Raw genomic sequence first — 25,928 nt, 5'->3', positions numbered from 1 at the left:
CCTCTGTTTCCACTTCCATCAAGTGGGATAATAATATGTACTTCACTAGGTTATTGGGAGGAGAAATGACCACCCGTACTGCAGATATGTTTCTGATACCCACAGCTTCCTGAGCAGGGTATAGATTAGCTATATCTTTGGTTTCCCTGAGGTAGCACAACGGACCCAATAAAGTTCTTATAAAATGTGTTGTTCTCAATTTTGCACTTGCTTTGAAAGAACCAGAAACTGAGGTGTGGTGCCATCTCGAGAAGACAGAAGCAGAAGCCTGCCAGAAACTGGCTTGGTTGAAACTCTGGTTCAAAGCATCAGGAAGCTCGCCATTTTCCCTAACTTCTCACTAACATATATACAAAGTGATTTTTTAAAAAGATAACATGTACAACACTGAAAAATGAAAAATGACTAACAACCAAATTCCAGCATTTTGAAGAAACTGACATTAATTCTAAGCCAGATGGAGAGAACCAAGAATAACCGGTGTAGCTTTCCTCATATGTCATACCTCTACTTTGCCTCCCCGATTTGAAGACCTGGTGCCTATATCAAACAGAAACCTTTCCAGTTTTGTGACGAGAGCAGAGTGCCTCTCTTTACGTTGCTCCCACAGCCACCTGCCCCTCTGCCTCTTGTCCCCACTCAGGCTGCCATCCTGTCATATTTAGACCAAGACCCCAAATCTCAGAAAAAAGGTGATCAGGAAGTAGTGGTGGGCTGACAATGGTCCAAGGCCTGTGAGTGGGATGGATACACCCTTGAACAATCCCCTCCCCTTGAGTGTGAGTGGAAACTGTAACTGGCTTCTAGCCAGTTGAGTACGGTGAAGGTGATGGATGTCACTCCTGTGATTATGTTACATTATCTAAGAATTGTCCAAGTGGGCTGTAACGAGAGATTCTTTTGCTGGCCTTGAAGAAGTAGGCTGCCATATCATGAGTGGACCTGGGAGAGGGCCACATGCAAGAAACAGAGGGGTCCTCTAGATGCTGAGAGCAGCCCTGGCTGACAGCCAGCAAGAAAGCAGGAACCTCCATTCCACAGCTGCAAGAACTGAATTCTGCCAGCAACCCCATGAGCTTCGAAGAGGATCTCAAGACCCAGAAAGAAATGTAGCCAGCCAACACCTTGATAGCACCCTTGTGAGACTCTGAGCAGAGGACCCAGCTAGGCCATCTTCAGACTCCTGCCCTCCAGAGATTGTGAGATAATAAATGTGTGTTGTTTTAATTTGCTAAGCCTGTGGTCATTTGTTATGCAGAAAAAAATAAACAAAAAAACCGGTACAATGAGTTATAGTCTTCATGATGTAAGCATTGTGGCAGGAAATAAATAAACTCCCAGGAAGCAGAGCATGCTGGAAATGAGAATGATTAAATGGTTTCTCTGGAAGCAGAAACCAGATAGTGGAGGTCAGGGGAAGGTGCCACCTCAAGAAGACTGAAGGAGTCTGTGGGAAGTGAAACTTTGCCTGAGAGCTATAGATATACAAACCTGTCTTACAACTGTAAATCTGATAAAGAGATTCCAACACCCTGCATGTGACCAAACAAGGGGTGAGAAGGGCCAGAGAAAATCAACTTTTCACAGACTTACCAAGAAATATCCAGGAACAATAGGAAAAGAAACTTACAAAATCCTAATGTGAGACTAAACAGAAGCCTTCCTATTGAAAATATTAAGTTCTTTTTCTATAGATTAATCTATAATTTAACGCCATCCCAATAAGAATCTTAATGGCATTTTATTTGGGATTTGACCAAATAATTCTTAATTATTCAGAAGAATGATCACTTAAGAATAGCTAGTATATTTTTGAAAAGAAAAATAATGAGGGTGTCTTTTTGCCTTATCATAAAATTAAACCCATCTTAAATTCATAATGATTATAATGTATATAGTATCAGCTCAGGAATAGGCAGGCGGGCTAATAGAACTCAACAATATAAGCCAGAACATACCCAAGGCTATGTACGTACCCTTGTGTATTTGTGTTGTTTTGGTATACAATAAGAATATTATTTCTAATCAGTAAAAAAAAAGACTGGATAAATCTATAAATTGTGTTGGGAAGAATGATCAACCAATTGGTACAAACCATTTATATCACTACCTCATACATGACACACACACACACACACAATCAATCAATTAATAATTATGTTAAATTAAGTTTAGCTCAAAGCTGTCTCCTTACCTATGAGACTTTTGGCCTAAAGTTTCCTCCATACATAGTGAACTGAAACCCAGCTGGATGTATAAACAGACTGCAACCTACTCTTGTACAAATCACCAAGCTTTAGCCAACGAAAGGCAGCCGATAGTTCATACCAGGTTCACATAAGGCAAACACAGAGCTGTAACCAATCAGGCTGTTTCTGGCATCACTTTTTAATTCTGTCTGTAAATTCTCTTTGATCACATGCAGTGCTGGAGTGTCTCTGAGTCTATTCTGGTGGTGGGGGAGGTGCCTATTTGCAAACCGTTCTTTGCTCAATTAAACTCTGTTAAATTTAATTTGTCTATAATTTTCCTTTTAACAATTATAAAAGATAAAAATGTATAGGTTAAATAAAATATGAATGAATAATTTTGGTGTTTTTGGGGGTAGAAAAATCATTTCCAAGCAAGATACCAAAGCCAAGAATCATTAAAAAAAAATGACTGTTATAGTTGATCTCACAAACAATGAGAACTTCTATGTGTCACAAAATTTCACAAAAATCTTGAAAGGCAAACAAATAGAGGGGAAAAAATGTGACATAAATGCCAGGTGTTGTTAAGCTTTGAGCTTTTACTAATCAGTTAGAAAAAAATAACCAATTGAAAAAATGAGCCAAGGCTAAAAAGAGGCAACCACAAAATACAGCAGCCCATGTGTTTGCTTAGCTCTGCATACTTTTCTTTTCCCCCAGAAATTGTGATTTCTCGGGCTTCCAGGAACAGCACTGTTGGGGCACTGCACTGCTCCCCAGACTCACTGTATTTTTCAGGAGCTGTCCAGTACCAATCATCTTTCTGTCAAGGCTGGTTTTCCTACACATTACCCAGAAATTTCCAGTAAATGACTAGACCGTCCTTCTATTAAATGATATCGCTAAATGGAGATTTTATACCCCTCCACAATTTCACCCTAAAGAATGGATCAATTACTAAAGCCTATTTTATTAAAATAATTATATTTCAAAGTAGATATGGCTTTATCTTTTTATGATTATGAAAGTAATTCACACTTCTTGTAAAAACATTCCTGTTTTTCAGAAAGATATAAAGAAAACAGCAAAAATACCCTTCTCTTGTTGTCCAAAGATAACTTCTTTTTTTTGTGTGTGCACACATTAATGCACATACATTCATGTGAGCATGTGTTTACTTATATTTTTATAAAAATGAGATCATACTTTCTTCCCAGTTCAACCTTATATCATATCTTCCCTCATCAGTAAATGTAGATGTACCTCATCATTTTAAATGAATGCTTATTATTTTTCAAAATGAATATGCTGTAATTAATTTAACCAGTCTCCTACTGATAAAATTTAGGTGTTTTTTTTTTCTTAACCATTATCAAGAGCTCTGTAATTGACTCTTTATGCATATTTTTGGCCATGTGTCTGGCTATTTCCTAAGAATAAGTTCCTAGGACAGAGATGATTAGTCAGTTGTCCTAAGGGAAGAAAGAACCAGACAAGATGATTTGATGCAATGGTAAACTATGATATTTGAGGAAGAGAAGAGATACTGAGTTGATCACAGTCACTATCACTTGAATCTGTGCCCAGCCCAACCCTGTGGCCACATGTTTGGGTCCTACGGAGAGGAGGTGCTAGCTGCACTGTTTTCAGACCCTTGAGACAGTGGGTGCATGAAGGAGAGAGGGCTGCTCCTCCAGCTCTGATCCAAGCCATTATGTAGCACTGGGTCAAGCCAGAGCAGGGGCAACCCCAGTGGGATGGGGATTGTTTGTATGCACTTTTCTGGACTTCTTGGGGACTCCCAGAAACACAAAGCAGAGGCTGGTAGAGACATGTGCCAGGGAAGTTTGAGTCATTACTTTTGCATGATTCTATCTATACGCAGCAGCAGGGAAGGCCTGGAGAAATTCAGTTTATACTATGGTTACTTGTGGGTATAAACCAACTCTGTGTGCTTAATGCTATGAGAATACTGAATGTACACTCTATTTTTAAGCACGTACACAAGGCTTATCCTTTCTGTCATTTTACAGTCTTAGTACCTTGGGGCTTGTTTCGTCTCACCTGTTGTGTACTCATAGCCAAAGTCAGGCCTCTTGGATTCTCTTGACAGCCATTTGCCAACTCAGCCATATGTCACTTAAGTTCTTTCACCTCTTTGTTTAAAATTGGGTATGCAATAGGTTCTCTCAAATGAAGCCTTTCAGTAATTTATAACCATATAGAGATTATGGTTTTTGTCTTTATTCCCACTTCCTAGCACAGTGCCTTCCCACAGTTCAAGGGAATTGGGTATTGAACAATGAAGAGCAACCAAAAATCCAAAGTAGGGGAGTGTGGCAGACACTGTCTATTGTCATCCAACACTCATTCCCCTTCCTGCCCACTCTCCTTTCTCACTAAAAAAAAGTCTAATTTATTCAGGAGCTGGGTAGAGGCTCATTACTTTCAGCCTTCTTTCCAGGCCCCCAATATAAAGCATGATTCGTTAAAACCAGTAACCATCATCTCACTTTGCTTGGCCTTTCGTTGGGTGAAGGATGAGGGTGTGATCCTGTTTTGGCTGCTAGTGAGATGTAAAGGACAGTCCAGTGAGGTGAGTGTAGTTTCCCAAATGGAAAAAGACAAAATCCCCCAAGAAGGCATTTTTCTCCTACACCTTCTACCTCCCTGGAATGGGGAGGTACTATCTAAAACAGCAAGGACCATGACATGGTAGGCATGAGGATTCTAAGATGATGGATCAGTGGAATTGAGAGTACCTGGGTCCCTGAGGGCATAGAGAGCAACTGGACCCCCCAGCTTTTCTCCATACTTGCTGCTCAGTGAGAAAAATGAATTCCTTTTTTTTTTTTTTTTTTTTTTTGGTTTGAGATGGAGTCTCCCTCTGTCATCCAGGCTGGAGTGCAGTGGTACAATCTCAGCTCACTGTAACCTCCACCTTCTGGGTTCAAACAATTCTCCTGCCTCAGCCTCTGAAGTTGCTGGGATTACAGGCATGCACCACTATGCCTGGCTAATTTTTCTATTTTTAGTAAAGACAGGGTTTCCCCATGTTGGTCAGGCTGCTCCCCAGCTCCTGACCTCAGGTGATCTGCCAATCTTGGCCTTCCAAAGTGCTGGATAACAGGTGTGAACTACCACACCTGACCACATGAATTCCTATTTTTAAGAGTCACTCTCAGTTGGGTTTTCTGTTACTTGCCACCAAAGCATTCCTAAGTGATACCTAGAATAAATAAAACAAGAGTGATGTGACTATCAAGGAGCATAAACTCTGGAGACAGAGTTGCTGTTTTGAATCTAAGTTATTTTATTTGCTAGTTAATTTTGAGACGTTGGCTGTGTTAGCCTCTCTGTGCCTCAGTTTCTCCATCTGTAAGATAGAGACAATAATAGCACCTACTTAATAGACTGTGCATGATAGTCCAGAATAAATCCCAAAATGTCAGCTTGACTTCTTTTTGCAGCTATCACAATATACAGGTATCAAGTTGGAAAATTACACCTATTTTTAATAAAAGAATGTAATGCATTTTTTAACACATCATTTGAAGTAAACTTGGATTGGGAAATGGTTTGTAAATTTTTTTAGCCCTTCTCATATTTATTGTGGCCAAATATAAAATTGTTAGTCTCTGGGATGGCCTAGAATAAATATTTATGGTTTTCCACTCACATAAAACAAAAGAGTAGAGCTATTCCACATGTGTCTTAGACTTACTTGGCTCTAAGGAGTGAAACTCCACCTTCATAACTATAACTCCTACCAAGTTTGTATTTCTTTATGTGCCCATCTTTCCTCTATATTATTCCTTTATATTATTCCTTTATATAAAAGGAATAATAATTATATTATTCCTTTATATAAAAGGAATAATAATTATATTATTCCTTCCTAAGTTTCTATTTTTTTCTCAGAAAGTTTTGAAATCTGATGGAGTTTGCATTTCTGCCTCTTTCTTCTAGTTGTATCTTTTTAAGAAAACCAACAAACAATGGTTTATGTTGATGAGGTGTCAAGAGAAATACAAAGGAAGCAGACACCAGTCTTTGCTCTTCTACTGTTTAGAGTATTGTATATCAGGGTATGAAGTCACCTGGTGTTCTGCTTTTACAGGAGGGTTTATTAAGTATGAGGCATTGGGCATTCATATCATGGTTGGCCCTGAAACTTGGAGGTATTCCTCTGCCACTGCTGAAGAGCAGGTGGTTACTGAAAGAGAACAAGGGGAAGGCCCATTTAAAATCGGGTCTCAAATAAATTTGAATATCTTTGGAATTGTTTGTTTGTCCGGGCTTCTGATTTCAAGTGAGTTGTATGTGTTTTTCAGGTAACACTATGGCAATGGGAGCGTTAAATTAAGAGGTAAATAGGACATTCTATCTGTGGGTGCTGCCCTCTTGACTTGGAGGAGACAGGCAGGTCTGATTCTGGCACATTTCGGAATATGGGAGCAAACACATGCCAACTCCTCCAGGCTGCTAATCTTAGCTTGGATGTCGTTTGCCTCAGGCAGCCACAAGGATTTATTAAGCCCCCATGTGGGGCATGGTGTTGGATTAAGAACTCAGATTCTCTTGAGGTTCCAGCTTTGGAATTCAATCTTACACTTTTGCTTGAGGTAACAAAACATTCACAGTAACCTCATTCTTCTGTAATGCTCTGATGATGACTAAAGAAAAAATCATTCCAGTGAGCCAACATTAGGTATCCCATCCTCTGGCACAAATAATCAGGAAAGAGGTATTTAAATAGAGCAGAACCACATTAGTTTGAAATTCGACGACCTGAAACCAGGCAGTCAGAGATGGAATCAGAGAACGTGAGAATCGGAAGGTAATTTAGTGATCACCTAGACCACCGGTTCCCAAATGTTAGCATGCATTGTGATCACCTGGTGGGCTTGTCAAAATAGAGACTGCTGGACCCTATGCCTACAAACTATAATTTGGTAGGTCTTGGGCCTATCCGAGAATTAATAACTTAATTGGGTTGGATCCAAGAATTTGCATTGCTAACCATAGGGCATAGCGATGCCACTGGTTTGGCTACCTCATCTTGAGAGCCTCTGAATTAGAGGACTCCTGTACTTTACCAGTAAGGAAGCTGGAGTGGAAAAGCTGATGAACTGTTCAAGGTAACAGTGCAGAAAATGAAAGGGCTAAGGCTAAATCTAGTTCTTTTGAGTTCGGGTTCATTGTTCTTATTTCTGTTCCACCATTCGTGACATAAATTTACTATGTCTACAATAACATATATTTTCTTAGGAATAATAGGAAACTCCCAAAATCTTTGCACTCCCACTTGGTATCAATTGACTTTGGGAAGTCATGTAACCACTCTACTGTTTCAGTTTCTGTAAAGTGGGAAAAATAATAATAATTGTAATAATAGGATGACAATCCTGTCTGATATGATGGTTGTGAGGATTGACATACAATATTATAGCTATATAGGTATATATGTCAAATATTTATAAAGTTCCTAGAATAGTGCTTTGCAAACTGCTATTATTGTTACTAAATATTAACTATTTCTAATTATTTTGAAAATATTTTATATTACCAAGATTTCACTCTATCTGGTCAAACTGGTTGATACAAGAATAGTAAAGGTGTCTAAGAGAAAAAAAGTCAGAATATGGCTAATCCCAAAACAGATGATTTAAAATAATTGGATATTAGAGTGAGTGTGATATTCTAAATTATCTCCTCCAGCCTCTCTTCCTATGTAGGAAACAGAGAAGTCACAGAGAAATTAAGCGATGTGTCTAAGCTTTTATAGCTAATTAGCCATACTGCAGTTCTATAACTCAGTTTAATCCTATGCTAGTCAATATTTTTGAATGTAGCATTATAATATTGTCTTAGTCCACTTTCTTTTGCTCATAAGAGAATACCTGAGACTGGATAATTTATAAGAAACACAATTAATTTTTTATAGTTCCGAAGGTGGGGAAGTCCAAGGTTGAAGGGTCATATCTTATGACAGCCTTCTTGCTGAGACCCTGCAGAGTTCCAAGGTGGCATAGGGCATCACATGGTGAAGGAGCTGAGCACGCTGGCTCATGTCTCTCTTTCTCTTTTTATAAAACCACCAGTCCCACTCCTGTAATAACCCATTATTCCATTAACCTGAAAGTCCATTAATCCACGAATGGCTCTACCCTCATGGTCCGATCACCTTTTAAAGGCGTCACCTCTCAATACTGCCACATTCGGGATTAAGTTTTCAACATAAATTTTAGAGGGGACCTTTAAACCATAATGAATATCTTCTTACAGTTTTGTCTCTATTTCCTAGTGCTATGAATTCAGCTGAACTGTAGAGTTGACAACATACCACTGCTTCAGTATCTTGTCCTGTTTGTTCTGAATGCTTTTTCCTCAATGCTTTATTGTTGTTGCTGTTGTTGTCGTTCCTGCATAGGGCAAAATGAGATGCCTTTATTTCTATTAAGTTTCAAAAATACTCAGAAGGATATGTGAAACTATTTCCTACCTGCATGTTATTCTCCTGTGTTTCCCCTGAAGCCTTCCATGTCTTGAGATGAGTCAATGCCTTGGAAAGCAAATTATTATTCAGTTTAAAAATCAAGACTCATTTAAAGTATCTAAATTCCAATTTGGACAGCAAAAGGTTAATAGTGCATAGAAAAAAATTCCAGCAGCCCACAAATCTAAGCATAATTATGTATGAACATGAGGCTTTTATTGCTGTCAAAATTAATCACTTTTCAACTTCCAGCTGTTAAAACCCTTCTGGCAGTTCTCCAAGCAATTCCCCTACAGTTACTTTTCCTTCAATTAATTTCTGGTGCAGTTCACAGGCTCCTGTTACATAAGAAGCAACTGAAAAGTTGACTTCTCAGGCTTTCTTTCTCTTTCCTTCCTTTCTTCCTTTGCTTAAAACTAGAAAACGACAGAATATGAAGCTTACTACTTTTACTCTTTCAGCTTGACTCTTAAAATCTAGAAACAAGCAGTGTGGAATTAAAGTATTAATGTTTATTATAAAGCACTTTATGTGTGTGAAGTGATTTGTAATAATTTTTATTAGCCATTTCTTTCCACTGTCCTCTGAGGTACACGAATGTTGTAATGTTTGCACTCTACAGCCCCACCCACTTTTCTCCCCCAGAAACTTTGCAGGAAATGGAATTTACAAATCTTCAGCACTGGGTTTAACCCCAATGGTATGCACCATTTATTTCTGGGATGGTGGTTATCTTCGCCACTCCCGTAGGCATACAGGTTTGTTGTGGTGGGAATTGTCTCAGAAGGAGAAGCCATGAGGTGCCTGAAGTTGCCCAGTAGCCTCAAAGCTCTCATGGTGGACTGCACCCCCAATCCCTATTCTAGAAGCAGCTGCCAAGAGACTGGTTGAGTTCTGAAGGGCAGAGGCCTATGGCAAACTATGCCATTGTGTTGGATAAATGATCACAGTGTATGATTGTATGAAAGTCTGCATCTTTGCATTTGCTTGGCACAGACCGAGTTTTTGCACATGGGTACTGGGTCAGATGTGCTGTCTTTCCAGTCTTCCTGGGATTCCAGAAGAATAGTCCTTGCATCTTTTCTCACTGCTGTAGAGATCAGAATGAAGGCTGAAGCTGTGCTTCCTAGGGACGGGGAGTTCTAATTCCTCTCACCTTGCCTGTGATATCAGGGCATGTGCTCTTCCACATCTGAGTGAGTTAAGCCAGTTTCATTTCCCTGGTTTGTCTCTCCCAGATCCCTCCAAAGTTGCCTGCCCTCTTCACATCTGGGGTGGAGGGCGCCTTCCCTGGGCACCCTCCTCCTCATCCACCCTGCTTCATGCTCTTCCATAATTGCATGTTAAAATGCTGTAATGAACAGATGCTTCTAGTGTGTAGTCTCTTTGTAATTTCTGCTATCATCCTCCATTTTCATGCAAAATTAACATATTTCCAGATGCTGATTCCTGAGCCTTTCTATCTGATAGTGGCAGTGCATGAGGTCTGAAACTGGGCAAGGGGCAGAGGTAAAAGAGTAAAGAGTAAAGAGGTCTTGCCTATTAAAAAAAATGTAAGAATGCAGCAAATACCTTGTAGTGCCTGTTTGTTTTATCATGAATATGCAGTTCTGTGCTACCCTATATTTATGTGGTTGGGAGGAGAGACTGCAGATGCAGAGGAAATCTTCATTCCATTCTTATCATCCAGACTCTAAAGTGGCTTGTCATTGAAAATCTGGGCTTTGAAAATTCAAGGCTGTCATAATTTAGGCTATGGAGCAAGATTTCTTGCCCAAACAGGAGTCTTGCTGGTCAGTGGGTCGGGGAGTGATTTGTGTGAATTTATCTCAGCACAAGGCCCCTGAGGCTGGTTTCTAGACTGCCTTGGTTAAAAATAGCCTGCTGATGAAATCGCATCCTAGCTCAAATCTAGCCCAAGGAAATGGCTCAAGGCCCCAGCACCTTACTGGAATATGGAGCAGAGAAAGATTCACCAAGAAGTCATCAGATTGTCCCTTTACTACAGTTTGCACTGCAGTGAAAAATCTGTGTCAACCTCTCCCTCCTCCTTTGAAAATTAGCTGGTTAGCTTCTCCTAGGACTGCATTGATTGACTCCAGTCAGGGTAATTTGGACAAAAATTACTGAGCCCCGAATTGATGGCCTAGAGTGAACTGAGTCAGGATTAAAACTTTCTCTGAGTCTGAAGACCACAGGCCAAGACTCTTCCTTTAGGAAGCTGCCAAGACATCTAAGGGACAGGCTGGAGATCATGTTGAGAGCACCAAGGCCAGGAAGGACTGCTGATGAAGTTTTGTCCTTCTGTTCAGTATTTAATGTACTTCCTATTTGTAAGACATTCCTTAAAAATTGCCACAGGCACAGTTTTTGTTAATTGACTTACATAACGTGCGTGAATATTATTTTTCACTTAAAACACCTTTTTGTACATTATGTGCTTATTTCCTTAATTGGATACTTTGTGGGTGGTTTGGCTAGATTTGGTGTTCCCTAGACCTATAGATTCTATCATTCAAACTCCAAACATCTCACCAAACTCTATCAAGTGTAAATTAAAAACAAATATGTATGCAGTCAACAAGTTGGGGAGAAGTTCTGTTTGGCGTTAGAGTCACTTTGCAGTTGGCAAAATACAGTTACAGTAATTTATATTGCTGTTATTCCATCTGCTTTCTGGCTTAAAATGTCCTAGATTGCCTCAAACTCTGTATATGCAATATTTTCCATTTATAAAATTTTCCTGCATAATCCATTTTATTTTTCAGAGAACTTTTGAAAAACAACATTGGTTAGTTTCACATTTCTAGAGCCAAGTTTTATGTGATATGATTTTTAATCTTATAAATGGATGATAAAGCCTGAAGAGATAATCCAGGGAAACTTCTAGAAAGTAAATGTTTGTCCTATGGACTCAGTGCAAATTCTGCCAACAAATGAATAGTTCACAGCAGCTGGACTTTGTAGAGGCAGAGCCCACGTAGTCTCAAGTAAATTCCTTCTGAGGCCTGCAGCTTTCTACTCCCACCCCCTGGTTATGCTTAAATACTTTCTGCCTCCATGTCTCTTTGGAACTTTGAATTTTTTTTTTGGAGCCATGGAGGCATGAGTGTTTATAAATTATCTTCTTCACTACTCAATTATGAAAGGACGGGTAGAAATGAGTGCACACGGTAAAGATTATAGGAAAACACATAAGTTTCAAAGTCTCTATGATTCTGGGACAGGGGAATGGAGGTGAGGGGATAGTAGCCGGTCCTGGGATTTGACACTCCTGTCTGTTCATTTGCCAGGAGTTACACTCACCCACTTCTGTGTACAGTATTAGGGAGGGAAGGTAGGGATGGAAATCATAGAGTAAAGAGGCTCATCAATTCCAGCCACATCGCCTGAGTTTTCAAGTGATAAATAGGATGGTTTGGAAGGCATTGGCAGGCTCTTTTCATGGCATAAGGTACTATTTAGAAGAAAATAATTTGAAGTTCTCTTCTTAGTTGAGAAATATTTGCAAGGATTTTCTGTTTTGCCTCTTTCAACATATAACACTATTAATTAGTTTAGTTTTGTTGTTGTTGTTGTTTGTTTGTTTCCTGAAACAGGGTCTCACTCTGTCACCCAGGCTGGAGTGCAGTGGCACAATCCTGGCTCACTGCAGCCTTGAACTCCCTGTCTCAGGTGATCCTCCCACCTCACCCTCTGGAGTAGCTGGGAGTACAGGCATGTGCCACCATGCCCGGCCGCTAATTTTTTTTTGTATATATTTTTTGTGGAGCCAGGGTTTCACCACGTTGCCCAGGCTGGTCTCAAACTCCCGGGCTCAAGTGATCTGCTGGGCTCGGTCTCCTAAAGTACTAGGATTAGAGGTGTGATCCAGCTAAACTGGATCCACTAGTTTAGCTTTTATCCTACAAAACTGTCTTCAGTTGAATTATAACAATGCCTTACATTTGAATTCTACTGTCTAATTTTCACAGACATTATTTCATTCAATAGTCCTGTGATCAAGACTTTTTTTTTTTTTTGATACGGAGTTTCACTCTTGTTGCCCAGGCTGGATTGCAAAGGTGTGTCCACCTCATGGGTTCAAGCGATTCTCCTGCCTCAGCCTCCCAAGTAGCTGAGATCACAGGCTCCCACCACCACACCCAGCTAATTTTGTATGTTTAGTAGAGACAGGGTTTTGCCATGTTGGCCAGGCTGGTCTCCAACTCCTGACCTCAGGTGATCCGCCCACCTTGACCTGCCAAAGTGCTGGGATTATAGGCGTGAACCACTGCGCCCAGCCCTGTGATCAAGACTTAATTGGAGCCGGAAAGGAAGGTATCATTAATTCACTGCTTTGGGCATGGAAATTAAGAGAAAAGTAACTTGTCCATGGTCACAGGGCAAGTTGGTGGCAAAGTGGGGACTGGAGCCAAAGTCTCCTGGCTCCTAGTACAGTGTTTTCTATTGGAAAAAGCAGTGTTTAGTGATGCGTATTAGCTTCACATTGGCATCCTTCATGAAGATGGTAACATCTCTAGTCCGTCAGGAGGGAGGTACATTGTGCTTTCCTCAGTAGATACTCACATGTAGGTTGTTCTTCAGTTTGTAACTGCCCACAGCACCTGTTATGCCAGGTTATTCTTACCTTGCCTGATGGATTTTCTGAACAACCCATAACCTTTGCTAGAAAGAAGACTGCACATATTCTATTTCTGGAGCCTCACCAGTCTGCCAGCAGTACTCAGGTCCCCAAGGTACCTACCTATTTCAAGTTGCTTGAAGCTGTGCTCCTGGGCACATGGGAAGTGCGTTGGACCCCTAGAATGTACCTGTCCTGGCTGATACTTAACACAAAAGTTGCCTCGTTACTACTGTCCTTTTCTCCTTATCAGCTCAGTACCCAGGGAGGTGTTCAGGCCTGGACATTGCTCCTCAAATGATAGCTTGGCTTCATTCCAGGAGCTTTCGTTGTTGCCGTCTTATTGGCTGTTATTTGGAAAGCTTAGAGGTGAGGCTGGTTTAACAGGTCAAGGGTCACTGTGAAATATCTCAGTTTTGCTGCCCTGTAAAAACAGAATACGTTCTCTGATTTTGACTGTGGTAAGGAGCTTGATGCTGGATTGATGCTAGAACAACTTCAAGGAAGTGCTGGCTTTCCTGAAGGTACAAAGAGTTGAAGCTATCACCATTAGCTTTTAGATAAGCTGCACATTTTGTTCTTCCCTCCTGCTCAATTGCCAGAGTTTAATAAGGATGCCTTAGAATATATACTCTTTCCTTGCAATTTAAATCAATCACCCATTAATTGACACACAAACCTCTCTAGAAAGAGCTCATCTTCTTGGTTTTTGGGAATGTGACCTGGTTCTCTGCTCAGGTATAGGGTCACCTTTGTTCTCTCTGTATTTCCCAAGCTTTAGGTAAAATTTCTAACCAGGCATGGTTTGTCTTCAGCTCTATTTAATTCATGTCAGAGGCTTCTAGTCTCCTTTAGATCTTTTCCTTTCTCCCTCCAAACTTCAATTTGAAAATGAATTCCTAATGCAATAATATTAAGGCTGGGGCCTTTAGGAGGTGATTAGATCATGAAGGCTCTGCCCTCATGAATGGAATTCGTGCCTTTATACAAGCGCTTGAGGGAGTCTATTTGTCCCTTTTCGCCCTTCCATCATGTGAGAACACAGCATTTACTCCTTCTGCCACATGAGTTTGCAGCAAAAAGGCTCTTACCAGACAGTAAATGCTGGTGTTTTTATCTTGGACTCCCCAGCCTCCAGAACTGTAAGAAACAAATTTCTGTTTTTTGTAAATTACCAAGTCTAAGGTATCTTGTTGTAGTAGCAGAAATAGACAAAGTCTCATGCATAGACTGATTGCTTTCCAGCTGCTCAAAATTATTTGCTGAGCAGTCCTAACTGGGTTCGTGTTTGATAGCATCTGTGGGTCATTACAAGGTTCTTTCCCTCTCAAAATTCTCCTAACTTCTCTTGGCAGCCCTGCCCTTTCTGTTTGTAATAAACAACTTCTCTTTTTTAAAAAATAGCCATTATGATGATTACTATCAACACTATTATACCAACACCATTACCTCCTACTCTTTGCCAAGCCGCGAGAACACACGAAAAGACGAAAAGGCTCTCTGCCCTGGGAGAGTTTCTAATCTGGGTTCAGGAATATCAACACTATTGATCACAAGTCAATTCCTGTCTTACTTCTAGGATAAAATGCTTATGCATTCCAATAGGAAATATAAGAGCATGATGCCTTAGCCCATGGTACTTTTGAAAGGCCAATGAGGAGATGTTCAGAAAACGTAGGGACCCTTAAAAAATCATATCACATCAATGGGTGTCCACAAAAGCCTACCTTTAACCTCTTCTCTCTCACCTGTTTCCAACTGATGGCCCTGTGATCATCCATAGTGAAACCACACAGGGTGTACTTGGGGGTGGCCTTGTTTGTTGCGGGGGTGATTCTGTGAGTGTTGCTGTAGCTCACCCTAAATTACTCATGTCCATCCTAAAGCACAGTGGAAGAGATGTACATGACTGTCAGACCAGAGCTTCTGCCAAGCAGAGGCAGGATGCAACAAGACACATGAAAGCAGAAATCTTCCTGTTTCTGTAACATTTCCAGCTGGAAAACCAATCAGAGCCACACATTCCAGCTACACTTGGGAAACACTGAAATATCCAAGTAGTAATCACCTAGGTATGCTGCTAACTGGAACTCAAAATAATTCTGGGGTTGCCACTGCCATGTGCCTTGTAGGCTTCCAATTACCTGTGCTCACTTCTCTCTTTTCTCCAAGACCAATTATTGGGGGAATTTGGCATTCCTCCTCCTCTCTGCTTCAGCCATTCAAAGGAAGGTTGTTATACATCAGAATGTCTGACCATTTTAATTAAGCCAGTCAAAGGTAGGTGCTGAAACAGTTTAGCCTCTGAAGCATGGATTAAACACTTAAGGTTGAGGAACATAGAAGTTAGTTAGTGTCAAAGAGTTGGAAGAGACCCTAGAGTAGGATGATCATACGTTTCAGTTTAACCCGAAAATTCCCTGTCTCAGTGTAATTATTATCACTTCTTTTCTCTCAAAAGTGCTCAGTTGAGATAAAAAATGATATAGCTACTTTGTCTTAAAGATTATCTAGTCTGCCTTTCAGTTTGGTTCAAATTTAATGTAGAAATTGTCTTTCTGTGAATGATGGAGACTTGGGAGATGTAAAAAAATAAAAATATATAAATAAATAACTTTCATTTTATTTACACCTATTTATTTTTATTAAAACTTTTCTGTTTTCCTTCCAAACACATGGTCATCTGTTTGCTATTAATCACCAGTAATGGGGGACTCATACTTTGCAAGGAATCTCTAATTAGTGAGTTCTTAGTTCTGCATCAAAATCTTCCTTCCTCTGGCTTCACTCTTTGATTCTAGTTCCTTCTTCTGAAACAATCTAGAGTAAATTTCTTCTCTCTTCTACAAAATATTTTCCATTTTGGTGTATTTGTGGTGTCTTTTTCAAGAAAATACTCATGTTTACTTTACTTACTTTTTTGAAATTCGAAGGAAACTGATCCGATTTTGGACTGATACACTTTATTTTATTTTTTATTTTTTTGAGACAAAGTCTCACTCTGTCACCCAGGCTGGAGTGCAGTGGTGTGATCACAGCTCACTACAGCCTTGCCCTCCCAGACTTAAGTGATCCTCCTACCTCAGCCTCCTGAGTACCTGGGACTACAGGAGCATGCCACCATGCCCAGTTGATTTTAAATATTTTTAGTTAGCAACTAGCTCTTGCTATATTGCCTGGGCTGGGCAGGTCCTGAACTCCTGAGCTCAAGCAATCCTCCCAAGTCAGCTTCCTAAACTGTTGGGATTACAAGCATGAGCCACCTCACACAACGGGACTGATATATCTTAAAGACAAAAGCAAGAATTTTGCTAAGCTCTATTATAGAACTCCTAGGTACGTACATGCCCAATTGTTTGGGGATTGTAGGTAAGATCATGCAGGAGTTACCAACACAGTGACAACGCCAGCATCCTGTAGTGAAAACTTCTTTTTTTTTTTTTTTTTTTTTTTTTTGAGACGGAGTCTCGTGCTGTGTCACCCAGGCTGGAGTGCAGTGGCGCGATCTTGGCTCACTGCAAGCTCCGCCTCCCAGGTTCACGCCATTCTCCTGCCTCAGCCTCCGAGTAGCTGGGACTACAGGCGCCCGCCACCACGCCCGGCTAGTTTTTTGTATTTTTAGTAGAGACGGGGTTTCACCATGTTAGCCAGGATGGTCTCGATCTCCTGATCTCGTGATCCACCCGCCTCGGCCTCCCAAAGTGCTGGGATTACAGGCTTGAGCCACCGCGCCCGGCCTGAAAACTTCTTTATGACATTATTTTATGAATGCAGGTGCATGACCTAGATAATATCTCTAAAACTTTACAGGCAGGACATAAGCATAATATGAAGAAACAAGGCTCTGTTTAAACACTTTTCCAAGCTAATGACAGAAGCAAGATTCATCTGTTTTGTTTAAAAAGAAAATGCATTTTATTATTGTGAAAATAATGCAGGATGATTGTTGAAGATTTACAACACCTCAAAAAAAAAAAAAGAAAGAAAAAAAAGAAAAAGAAAATACCTACTTGTAATTCTACCATCGGAGATAATATTCCATGCCCAGTTGATTTTTAAAATTTTTTTGATGTATGTCCTTTTATTCTTTTCTCTATGTGGATATATTTGATAAATAATTTAATAAAATGAGAATCATATTGATATAGAGTTTGCTCTACTTTTATATTAATATTAGATAACAATTACTCCACTGCACCATTAAATAAGACTTACAATTTGCTTTTATGATTGCAAAGGACTCAATGACATGTATTTTGTACTTTTCCAAACATCTGTTGTTAGAGATTGAGGTTATTTTTAACTACTCCAGTAATGCTACAGGCTACATCCTCAATCCTTGCCTGCTTCACTGATTACTTCCTTAGGATAGACTCCTAGAAAGAGATTCTGGTTAAAGAATCATATTAGTTTGTTTGGGGTGTCATAACAAAATACTGCAGATTTGGTGGCTTAAACAACAGAAATTTATTTTCTCACAGGTCTTGAGGTTGGAAGTCCCAGTTCAAGGTGCCAGCTCTGGTGAGGGCTCTCTTCCTGGTTTGCAGATGGCAGCCTTCTTGCTGTATTCTTACATGGTGGAGGGACAGCTCTGGTGTTTCTTCCTCTTCTTATATAACCACCAGTCCTATCAGTTAATCAGTTATGGCCCCACCCTTATGACTTCATTTAACCTTTATCACCTCCTCCCAGACTTTGTCTCCAAATACAGTCACATTGGGGGTTAGGGCTTTAACATGTGAATTTCTGGGGGACACAAGGCTTCAGTCCATAACAAAAATATAAATCTCTTTAATCTCCTTGATCTATAAATATCAAATGTAAGGTTGAACAAATTTAGAGTCCCACCAACAAAGGAGTGGGATTTCAGTACACTTTTCTCAATGTAGAGCATCATGATTAAAGAAAGAAAAACCATAGCTAATTTGTTATTGGAAAAGTTGTAACTCATTGCTTTAATTTGGATTTCTTTGATTCCTAATGAGGCGAACATTTTTCATATGCTTATATGCTATTCATAGTTTTATTTCATGAATGAACTCATCACGTTTTCAGTACTTTTATTTTTTTCTATTTACTAATTTGTATGAGCTATTATAGAGTAATAATAAATCACAACTGATGTTACTTAGCATTTACTATCTACCCATATTGAAGCCAAGAAAATAACATATAGGCGCTCCTTCAAGTATTCATAAAACTCTCTGCATTATGCTCTAAACCCCCACTTTAAAGACAACAGTCCTGAGACAGAAAAATTAAGTAGATTTCTTAGAGAAGTTTATGTCTACTACATTCAAATTACATCTGTGATCATTGCTCCGGTCCTACTGTGTTTTGGTTCTTTGTCTTGGTAACTTGGTTCTTTGTTCTTGCCTTTGGTAACACCTATTATTTGCAGATTGAATTTCCTTCCTTTGTGCTTTACAAATATCATCTTCCCATTTGCCTTAAAAAATGACACATTTTTTTTTTGCCCTCCCTCCCCCTTTTGTCTTCTGTCAACTCCATTCTGCATATTACTGGTTAGATTTCCTAAGGTCCGTTTTACTGCCCTCAGTGCTGACTTCATTTCTCATATTGTAATTTCAGCCTCCTTATCTCACCCAGCTTCCTTTTCACCTGGGTTTATTGTCTTTACATTCCATGGCGTCGTCTTTTCATCTCATCACGTTCTTTCAGTTCAGCTTTTTGGCTTTCTGCTCCTGTTTCAGAGAGGCCATATATTCTTAGATCCTACTGAAAATAATAAAATATTTCATACTATTTTCTCTTTTTTTTTTTGAGAGTAAATCATCTTCAAAGGTGTGTTCATCTTCTTGATCTTCGGGATATTGTTCCCTTTCCCCTGAGGTTTCATACTTTTTTTCATAGGCCCTCTATTTAGTTTGTTGTTTACTAATCCTTAGATTAGACAAGTTCCTTCTGCATTCAGTGTTTGCCAACACACAGATTTTGTGGCTCTGCTGTAGAGAAATGAGATCTCATTCTCTTGCTTGATTATTTGACACTTTGAACTAAGGGAGTTGGTGGAAATTTAGAAGCCCAGCACACACTGTTGTTGGATTTCTTAGAGTCTTTTTTCTTGCTTATGTAGCTTCAATATGAGGGCTACATCCCCTAGGATGCAGAGCATGATTCTAGACTCCGACAGCTTCCTGCTCATTGCTTTCAGTTCACAGATGCGATAGAAAATGTGAGTGGGGTGGGGTTAGAGGGAGAGGACGTGGTAGAGAACAGGTGATTGGTGTTTTATTCTGGCACCTTAGAAATAAACACTTGCACAATAGAACTTACTGTTCAGCACTGACCTGGGCCTTTGAGACAGGGCAGACAGTGGGAAAGGACCAGAAGCCACCTCACTTTCTTTTCCATGTATGGGCTTCCCTGCTTCAGGAGAGCACCTGTAGCTTGGCCACTCACTGTTTCTCTGAATCCACCTTCCTCTCTCTTGAAGTTGGTAAAAATGTTTCTCCATATTTTGGCAATTCCATTTCTGTATTTATGCTAATTTTGAATTTAATTATTTAAAACATGTAGTGGGGAATGTACGTATATTTACTGGGAAATTGGGAGAGGTTGAGTCATGGACTGCCAGGCAGGTGTCATTTTAAACTGGAAGTTCTTCGCACTGCTATTTTTTTGCTTGACAGTTTACTCCCAGACGCTGAGCTTTGTCTGGATGTGTATTAGTGGCACCATCAGCATCTAATCATTTCTTGACACCTCATTCACCCACTTATCCATTGCCAGGTGTTTTTGCCATTGGTCTTGTGTCTGTGGTCTTCTTTCCATCCTCACCACTTCCACCGTGGCTCAGGCCTTCACTGTTTGCCATGGCGTCGTGTGCTTGCTGGCTGCCTGGACTGGCAGTCATCAGCCTCACCTCCTTTTCTATGCTTTGTATTACTGTCAAACACACTCTTCTTACTGCCTTGGGACAGTATCATGGGTTCCTAAAACCACTCAGTGGCTCCTCTTTGTGATTCTGATAATTTCCAGGTTGAGATAGACATTCTAGGTACCTCATGACCTGTACCCAACCTACCTTACCAGTCCTAACACCTTTACTCTATTCCTGTACCCTTTGCTCTTACTAAACTGGCTTATCCTCCATTTACAAGCATGTTCTATATTTCTCTGCCACCATCCTTTTACTTATATCATTCCTTCTACTGTGCTGGGATCTGCTTCTCTTTTATTTCTCTTTGCAGCAATCTGACCCATCTTCTAGAACCGCATTAAATGCAATCTTTTCCGTGAGGCCTAAATGCAATATCTTTCTCTGAGCTCTGAAACTGGATCATCTATTGAATACATTCTGCTTTGTGTTGTAGTGTGTGTGTGTGTGTGTGTGTGTGTGTGTACTACCTGCTACCTCCCCTAAGAGATTGTAAGCTTCTTGAAGTCCCCCATCATATTTTGCATTGGTTAAGCTATTCTATTTTGCTAAGCCTTAATTTCCTGATTAAAGTGAGCATAATAGAAGTGCTTAACTTCTAAGTTTGCAGCATTATTAAATGGAATAAAGCATCTAGAGTGCTGAGCAGAGACCTTGGTATACAACAGGTCCTCAACATTTATTGGTGGAACAAATAAATGAACGAGTCTTCTTGTTTTCTCCTGAATCCTATATTATTGCAAATGCAGAACGTTTTCCTATCCTAAACTTTGCTAAATTTGCAGGGCCCTCAGTACTAGTTGCATTCCATATTTTTCTTGAGCATTGCCAGAAAGTTTAGGGGCAAGAAGGGAATGATCAAATATAACTACCATTAGTGAAAACCACAGGCACTGAACAGCTGGATAATGTGAACAGACAAGTTCAGCTGAACCTCCAGAAATGCATCAATCATAGGATGATGGCAGCTTCTGGGGAGAGTTAAGAGATGCTTGAAAAGGAGCCAGAGTGTGGAAGAAAAAAGATGTTTAGAGTTGGGTTTTCAAAACCGAAGTCTTCATCATGGCCAACAAACTATGGGAAGGTGGCAAATGTGTGTAAAAAGACCTTTTCATTTTCTTGAGTTCTTTAGAAAATTGGAGAGTTTTGTTTGTTTGGTTTATTTATGTGTTTATTTTTGAGCAGCTTAATAATAGAAATTGCCTCAGGGATGGCGTCTGCCATTGCTTTACAAATGCAATACTGTTCTCCCTCGGAGGATTGTGCTGCAGGCTCCTAGAGTGAATATTGCAAAAGCCACTAACAATACTCCTTCTCAGGTAACATTTTCTGGTATAAAATATCTTGGCTTAATATAGTCTAAATACATTGAAGTGTAATGTGGCCAGCATGATAACTTTCTGAAATGCAATACTATTGTCCTTTCTTCTGTCTGGGTTTCTGTGGTGTCAGAGGCCCAAAATGAATCAAGATGACAAATCCTTAGCTAAGGCAAAGCAGAAGCCACCATGGTACTGTACAGGAATTATAGTCTCTTATTTTTCCCGGGAGAGAGAGCATGGGATAATGTAAAGAACACTGGATGAGTGTCAGGATTCAGCTTCAGGAGGCAAAAGCCAATAGACTTGGGCCCAGCACTTAACCACTGTGCGCCTTATCTCTTAATTGGAAGGAATTGGGCTACAGAGGCTTAAGAGTCCTTCTAAATATGAACTTTTCAATTCTGAGGTTTCTTCTCTCTGGAGAGGAGCATATCATGATGGATCGGTCTCTGGAATCAACAGGCTTGGTTTTGAACTAAGCCCTTTTGTAGCTAAGAGATCTTCGACCAGTTGCTTACCCACCCTCCTTTTTCTTCTATAAAAGATGGGGATAGTCATATTACTTGTATCAGTTTGGATATGCAGCCGGTGTTGATTTGTTGATTCAGCTGCTCAACAGGAGCCCATGCTCTTTTTGACAATTTCACCATCTTTAATTTCATCTTCATGTTTGTTGCCTCATCTTATAAGAAGGCATCAGCCTCTCCAGGTATTAAGTCTTCATTCCCAGCAGAAAGCAGGGGGTGGAAGTGGGAGGTGATAGCAGGATTTTTTTTTTTTTTGTAAGTATATGCATGGGGAAAGGGTCTATGTTCTAGGGCTTCTTCCTCCTTTTCTCTGAAAATGAACAACTTTTCCAAAACTCCCACATGACTTCCCATTGTATTTTATTGGCCAGAACAGGACCACAAGACTCCTCGCCTGTGAGGGAAGTTGGAAAAGTCTTTTTCAGCTTCTGTGATAGTGGTGAAGGGATAAAAGGTTGGAAGTCCTTTGAAGTCAGTCAACAAACAGGTTTGCCAGACTGCCCCAAGTGACGTCAGAATGTCATGAGCTACGTGTAGTGGTTAATGCTGGTTGAGTGCTTATCTCCCCGGGTCACAGCTTGACCCAGGGCCAGCACTGGATAACTGTTACTTACCCTTCTCTAACAGTCTATTCTTCCCTTTGCACCTGATTCAACCTCAGTGCAGTAATTTTCAACTTTATCATATGAGAATCCAGAATCCTTGATATTCAGCTCTAGAAGCCACTTGAGTTCTTTCTCTTCTAGTAATGCAATAGCTTTCCTGTGCACTGCTCATGATAGCTTTAGTGTCTTGTCCAGGAGTGTGTGTGTCTTAAACTGACAAAAGGAAAGCAGGGTCACAGAGCAAGGGAGGCTGAGATTGTCCTGTACAAGGTGTTTTGCCTGAACAAAGCCACAGGCGATTCCTTATGCATGGGGTGCCATGCTTTGCACAATGACCCTGTTCTATTCTGACCTTAGCAGTCTGGTCCAGAGGATGGTGCCTGACTCAAAAGGCAGCCAGTGAGAGGCTGCAGTAAAATTTCTGTCCAATAAGAGAGGTCCATAGAGAGTAGTAATTAATGGAACTAATCAGTCTCTCTTAGTGTCACTAAGTGCCATTCAAATATGCCAGATTCTAGAGATGTGCATAAGCTAAGAGGCACATAGAGACAAGTAAGCAGATGGCACAAGAAACAGAAGCTGTGAGAAGGCAGAAGCCATGAGATGGATGAATTTGTTGAAGAGGCCGTAGCATCTGAACAGAGAATGGTTGACCTGCCATTATGGGAGCAACAGCACATGCTGTTGAAGGACAAGATCAGATCTCGGGAGCTGCTGCTTTGCCTAGGGTGTTGCTATGGACTACCCTGGCACGCCCCAGTTCTCCCCTGGCTGGGCTGCCATCTTTCTTGCTCCTCCTGGGCCCCTCTGTGAACCCCCTATTCTGAGAGAATGTGCAAAGATCTCCAATCTTGGTAACTATGGAGCCTGATTTACAAAGGAATTCAAATAATTTAGGCACAACTGTGTTGTCCTGTTACTAATTAGAGTAAGAGAAGGTGGCTGGTGTGCAGACTTCTTCCGCCCGGCTGCCCCTCATGGAGCAGCCACCCTCATGGTGGGAGAAACCTACTCAGCAAGGATGAGCTGCGATTCTGTTCTGCGCAGGCCCAGGGCCCACCAGCTGGGCACCAGAGCCCTGGCCCCCCTTTGCTGGCCAGAGAGTCTCTTCAGAGCGGAATTCAGAGGAGCCTGCCTTGCCACCAGACAATGGCTCCATTTACATAATCCTCCCTAGGCTGTGGCTGGTGTAATTCAGTTATTTGATTGATTTTATATTGTGTGATGCTGGAAGAGGTGAAGAAATAACAGGTTTTTGGCTGTACCCTCTGGCCTGTTCTGATCTGTCTTGTTGGCTTCAAGGATTTCACGAAGCTTTGTGCTGCTGCCAACTGTCTCCCTGGGTGTTGTTCACAGGCAACATCCTGCTTCCCATGTGCATATCTCCACGGAATCCGTAGGAAGTGGGACCTAACCCTTCAGTTGCCGGCTCGTGGGTGGAGCGTGTGGGCTGCAGAGGTTTGCGTGGAGTCTTCAGTAGCCCCACGTGATGCCAAGTTTCTCCAGTGTTTAGTGCTCAAGCTCCATCCTGTCCCTTTTCCCCCAGGAGAAATGGCTGTGTATTGGTTTGATTGGAATGATCTCGCTATGTCTGGCAGCTCTAACACAAGTTAACACAGCTTTAAAAAACCAGTTTTCTTGATGTCTTGGCACAACAGGTTTCCTAGAATGGAATTGTTAAGCCACATTTCAACTTCATTTCCAGGCCTGTGTCTTCCCTGTTTGTTTGTTTGTTTTTTGAGACACAGTCTTGCTCTATCTCCATGGAGGCTGGAGTGCAGTGGCGCCATCTCGGCTCCCCGCAACCTCCGTCTCCTGGGTTCAAGCGACTCTCCTGCCTCAGCCTCCCGAGTAGCTGGGACTACTGGCATGTGCCATCACGCCCGGCTAATTTTTGTAGTTTTAGTAGAGACGAGGTTTCACCGTGATGGCCAGGATGGTCTTGATTTCCTGATCTTGTGATCCGCCTGCCTCAGCCTCCCAAAGTGTTGGGATTACAGGCGTGAGCCACGGTGCCCGGCCCTGTTAGTTGATTTGAAGGTTCTGCCATTTCTTATGGAGCCTCCATCTCTGGCATTTATTATTGATACATTGTTTCTTTTACTTATTGTATGTTTATTTATTTTTTATCCAAGTGAGACTCACGTTGACACAGTTTGTTTTCTCTTTTCTTTCAGCTTTAACCAATCTTGAGTAAGAACTCCCTGACTTTGAAACACTCAAGTATCCCACACGTGACTGGATGGCCCTCGCCACACTGGGAACGGAATGGGGGCCTCCCATTGGAACTCGGGGTGGAGGCGGAAGCTCCACCAGCTATTGTGCCTCCCACTTCCATTGACAAAATAAGTGTTGCAGACGAGGGTATGTGGGATACGGGGGTGTGGGGGCTGGTTAGTGCCTGGCATCTGGAATTAAAACCTAAACACATTTCCCCTTAGAAACAATATTATTTACAAGGGCCAAAAGCCCACTAACCACTGCCCCTCTCCCCAGAGCTGAACGCTACAGTGTAAGTTCTATTAGTGATTTTTAACTCTGGCTGTGCATTAAAATCACCTGGATGTGCTTTAAAACCCTGTATGTGTTTCTCCAGCAGAGGTTCTGATTAAACTCATCCAAGCAAGAACCCAGGCATAGGTACTTTTTAAGTTTCCCTTGGCCAGGCATGGCAGCTCACGCCTGTAATCCCAGCGCTTTGGGAGGCTGAAGCAGGCGGATCGCCTGAGGTCTGGAGTTCGAGACCAGCCTAGGCAACCTGGTGAAACCCTGTCTCTACTGAAAATATACAAATTAGCCGGGCACAGTGGCATACACCTGTAGTCCCAGCTACTTGGGAGGCTGGGGCAGGAGAATTGCTTCAACCTGTGAGGCAGAGATTGCAGTGAGCCATTATCATGCTACTACACTCCAGCCTGGATGACAGAGCGAGACTCTGGAAAACAAACAAACAAAAAAGTTTCCCTGGAAATCCTAATGTGCAGGCAGGGTTGAGAGCCCGGAGATTTTGTATCTGGGTCAGGACTAGGCTGAAGCCAGAGAGGTGCCTAGGTACAAAGCGTAAGGAGGTGCTCACACTTGGATCCGTCTAAGTTGGCCCATTTTGCAGGTCACATTAGGAACTTAGTCAACATGGGAGTCGATGTCTTGGATGGAGATGGGTTTTAGTTTTAAACTTACCTATTGTAAAGAAAGTCTTTAGGGCACAACCTGTTTATAATTTGATGATTTCTCCCTTCCTTTCTTCCTGCTTCTTTT

The 25,928-nt window shown here is 41.1% G+C and overlaps 1 long non-coding RNA gene across 1 annotated transcript in view; it reads left to right on the top strand.

Annotated features, from left to right (window-relative positions):
* Positions 1-6,115: 6,115 nt before the first annotated feature.
* Positions 6,116-25,928, top strand: part of LOC103885180 — a 31,102-nt gene continuing 11,289 nt past the window's right edge. The window contains exons 1-2 of the long non-coding RNA XR_648112.4: positions 6,116-7,032; positions 24,848-25,034. This is a non-coding gene — a long non-coding RNA (uncharacterized LOC103885180). The remainder of the gene's footprint in view (positions 7,033-24,847; positions 25,035-25,928) is intronic.

This window comes from Papio anubis, chromosome 5, assembly GCF_008728515.1.
Source record: "Papio anubis isolate 15944 chromosome 5, Panubis1.0, whole genome shotgun sequence".
Lineage (NCBI taxonomy): Eukaryota > Metazoa > Chordata > Mammalia > Primates > Cercopithecidae > Papio > Papio anubis.
Note: the sequence above shows the minus strand (reverse complement) of the source record. Positions and strands in the feature narration are given on the sequence as shown.